The sequence below is a fragment of the Quercus suber genome, unplaced genomic scaffold (genome assembly GCF_002906115.3).
Source record: "Quercus suber isolate HL8 unplaced genomic scaffold, Cork oak 2.0 scaffold_504, whole genome shotgun sequence".
In the NCBI taxonomy this organism is placed as follows: Eukaryota; Viridiplantae; Streptophyta; class Magnoliopsida; order Fagales; family Fagaceae; genus Quercus; species Quercus suber.
Genome location: NW_027069953.1, coordinates 381,530 through 385,735, shown reverse-complemented (window position 1 = coordinate 385,735; position 4,206 = coordinate 381,530). Strand labels below are relative to the sequence as shown.

Here is a 4,206-nt window from a genome sequence, read left to right as displayed (position 1 = left end):
AACAAATGTCCATAATCCATATTTCCAATGTCTCAAAAGAATTAAAATATATGTAGTTCAGATCAATAAGCATCAATTGTTGCTCTCTGTATATCAAAGTTTATGCAATCACAATAATTTTGATCATAATGACAGGGAATAGGCTGGGAGGCTAATAATTTCTTGGCTCATAGTCATTATAGTTATTTCTTATAGATCACATCAATTTATCCAATAATTTGACAATTACACGGTTTGACCATTAAATAAAATGATTTCTTTACATCATTTTCATAACCAGAAGGGAAAAAAAACTAACTAACTAATATGGAAGACTTCAAATTGAGACACATTTATAGGGAAGAACTCTCATAAATAAATGGGCCTTCAACAATAGGAAGATGCGTGCCAGAGTACATATTAGTCTTATAGCTTCCAATCCATTCACATTTTGCACCTGAAATAATAAGCAAAATACAAATTCTGCTATGTAGAAATGAAAGGCATTATTATGTATCTGCAAAATTTTCTCAAAGCAATTTAAACACATGGACTTAAACTTGTTATAGCTTGAAAATTGAAATACTATGAAGTAGTCAGCACACGACCATATAGTTGAGTTAGCCTTGGGAAGTCATTCAATTTGGGCAGATCATAGCAGATACAAGGTTTATAGTTTTTAATTCCAAAATTTTCCATCAGATTATGAGTTACCAAAGATGAGACAGAGAGAGAGAGAGCAACTGTGACTATCAACTGGAGCAAATAGGGAAAGCTTGAGCAAGGAGTTGATCAATGGTTTGTTTTAAAGAAGTTCTCTTTTATTATGTTATGGGAGTATTTGCTATTAATAGGAGTGGGGTCTTACTCTGTCACTGATATTTGAGTGTTTTTTTTTTTTTTTTTGATAAGTAAGAAAGATATATATTCAAAAGGTTACTTTGTGCAGAAAAAGCACAAGCAAACCAAAAATTACAAAGAAGAGAAGGAAATACAGAGAAAGAAAACAAAGAAGAAGCAAACTGAGTGTGTTTTCAGGGAGCTTTAAGCTATTCCTTTGGTTATAGTAGATCTAGTCTTTGTAGAGTGTTGTACAAAGAGTGCAGTGTTATTAAAGATCTGTTTGGTTTGTACTTTGTTTTTTGTTAATAACATATCTCTTACCCATAAAGGAAAAAAAGAAAAAAAGAAGAAGTAAGGAATACTAATGCACTAACAAACCATGTAAACCTGCTATAGCCTGAAACAGATGATATAGTGAACTAAATTCATTTAGTTGAATTTACAACTACTAGCTAACAAAGAACCCATATAGTTTACGATGCTACTTTGTCACAAGTAAGAAAACATTAGCAATGTCAATGATATTAATCAACCAGGTTGTTTCTCTTTTTTTCCTCTCCATTTTGGCACAATTACATTGTTCTTATCATGCCATTCGCACACATAATTTATCAGGTATTGCAAACTGTGGATGATTCCAATTTGTTTTCATTCCATTATTCTCACTTTGTCAGAGACTTGCATCCATATGCCTTTTTATGAATACATCAATGAGGAAAAATCTAAAATAAAGCTGCTTAGTACCCGTTAAAGTTCCAGAATCAAGAAAGAATATCAACAACAAACGCAAAAAGAAATGCGAAAATTACATTTAGCTGCCCTATCTAAAAAGAAAAAGAAGTTTTATTGGCCCCCCAATTTAACAGAGCCCCCTTCTCAATTTCACAGAAGCCACAAGAAAAACGAAGACCATATCAAATAGATAGAGAGCACTGAAGTGATATCAACACGTTAACAAAGAAAAATGGAAACAAAGTAAATATGCTAATCTTTGATTAAAGAGATTTCACAATTTGCGGTAAAATTAGGGTTTGTCGTTTTGATCTTTCTCAGAAGCCTTCTGTTCCTTTCTATCCTTTCTTCTGGAATTTTTATTTTTATTCGCTATTATACGTTACCTGCTTGACCAGTAACTGGTGTCTCGTTAAAATTAAATTAACCGTCAGATTAAAGCAAGGACGAAATGGGTAATTACCCATAATTAGCCAACTATTTAGTTAGTTGGCCCGGTTTGCAAACAATATACATTACTAACACCTCGAGTCTTAGAAACTCGAATTTTGCGCTCAGACCTCGACTTTTTGAGGGTCGATTTTTTCTGTTTGACGTGGCGTGATACCACGTGGCATCCACATAAAACTCGAGTTTCTAAAACTCGAGTTCCACGTAGACGCCATCTGGCGTTGACGTGGCGCCACCTGGACCTCGACTCTCTGAAAATCGAGTTTTAATAGGATATTTTCAAATTAAACCCAAGTCCCGCAATCACTCTCCACTCTCCACTCTCACTGACCCTCTCTCGTCTTATCTCACTCACTCTCTCTCAGTCGCACACCTCACCGCACCTCAGCGTCTCTCTCTCTATTTCTTCTCGACTCTCTCTCTCTCTCTCTCTCTCTAGCTTTGCAGACCCTAAAACTCGCACACAGCCACAGGTTTGTGTGTGTGTCTCTCTCTCCGATTTTTCATGGTTTCGATCGCCGATTCTCCATGTATTTCCTTTCTTTTATGTCAAATGTTTTCTTTTTCCCCCAAAAATTTTAGGGTTTCCGATTCTTTTTTCCCTCAAAACTTTTAGGGTTTTTAAAAAAAAAAAAAAAATCTTTTAATTTTTTTTTTCGCTTGCGCATTCCAAGAACGAAGAAGATTGTTGCGTGTTTTAGATTAAATATCTAATTAATTTATTTTATTATTATAATTATAATAATATTGTTTACGTTTGTTGTCTGAATAGATCCTCATCAATCATCATGAGATTTCATATTTGTTTTTATATTTATATTTATTTATTTCAGACCCTGTTTGTTTGTTCGTAATTTTGACAACAACAACAATAATTAAAAACTCAATTTCGTTATTTATATATATTTAATACATTTAGCTGTGAGGATTTGTTATCACTGTCTGGATCTCAATGATTTTTTGTGGGCTGTGATTTTGGTTTTTTTTTTTTTTTTTTTTGGGTTTTTATAATCAATATATATATTTGAATTTGGTTTTAGTTTAGGTGAAGATTGTGAGACACAAGGGAATTTTGTGATGCTTCGAAAAGGATCACAAGGAATTGAAGGACCTCCAGAAAGACCCTCCTGCTTCATGCAGCGCTGGTTCGTTTTTTTTTTTTTTTTTCTCATTCTTAAAAGTTGCCTATATGGGTTTCATACTCTGTTCACTGTTTTTCCTATATGGGTTTCATTGTATCTACTATTAATATGAGGCTATTAATATGAGGCTATCCAAGGTGCCACTACTAATTCTTTTCCTTGGAAAAGTATTTGGTGTGTTAAGGCCCAAAGAGGGTTTTACCAATAATTAATTAAAATTAACAAACAAAACAAAACAGAAAGGCCCCCAAAAAGGGTCTCATTGTTTGATAGGACAGCAGCTTAAGAGTTTTTACGTGTGATAATCTTATCAATAGAGGTTTCTTGTCAGCTGGTTGGTGTTGCATGTGTTGTTTGAATTGACCTTTTAGTCATGTCTTAAAGTGGGATTTAAATTGTTATCTTTCATTTCTGCATATACATGTGTGTTTGTTTTGAATTATAAATTGTGTGATGCGTGGTGTAATTGATAGAACTTTTGGAATTGATTGGGTTTTTCCTTTTACAGGACAAGAAGGCTGACTTGTCGTTGAAGATTGAAGAAGGTTTCGGCCCCAACGGGCTCGGAATTCTATCGATTACTGATGTAAGAAATGAATGGTTTCGCATTTAAGTTGCTTTCGTTATGTTACTATCTTCTTTATCTCTATTTTATATGAGTTGTAGTGTACTTTTTATCATGGTGTTCGAGTAATTAGTATTCGTGAGTAGCACATTTGATATGTTCGGAGACACAATCGATTATAGTTTGTTGTTTGGAGGGACAAACATGTTCGTGTGATCGTCTATTTTACGTGCAATGGAATTTTTTTTTGGGGGGGGGGGGTCAAAATTAGCTAGTTGTGTGCTAGTTTGAAAGTTGCCTTAAGGGATCAACTTAAAGTGTAATTACTTATAGTTCTATACATGATTTTGAGATAGCTTTGTTGAAATGGAGATGTTCGTCCATTTTCATAAGTGCGTGTCTCATTGCAAAGGTTGGAGAACATAAGATGGGTCTTCTTTGGACTTAATTAAAATGTGATGAACAATGAAATGAGAAATTAAAGCATATATGATT

The 4,206-nt window shown here is 33.9% G+C and overlaps 1 long non-coding RNA gene across 1 annotated transcript; it reads left to right on the top strand.

The window, feature by feature from the left end:
* The first annotated feature begins 2,393 nt into the window (after nucleotides 1–2,393).
* Nucleotides 2,394–3,097, top strand: LOC112033393 (uncharacterized). The gene is made up of 2 exons (XR_010624957.1): nucleotides 2,394–2,477; nucleotides 3,045–3,097. It is a non-coding gene; the product is annotated as an uncharacterized LOC112033393 (long non-coding RNA).
* Nucleotides 3,098–4,206: the final 1,109 nt, after the last annotated feature.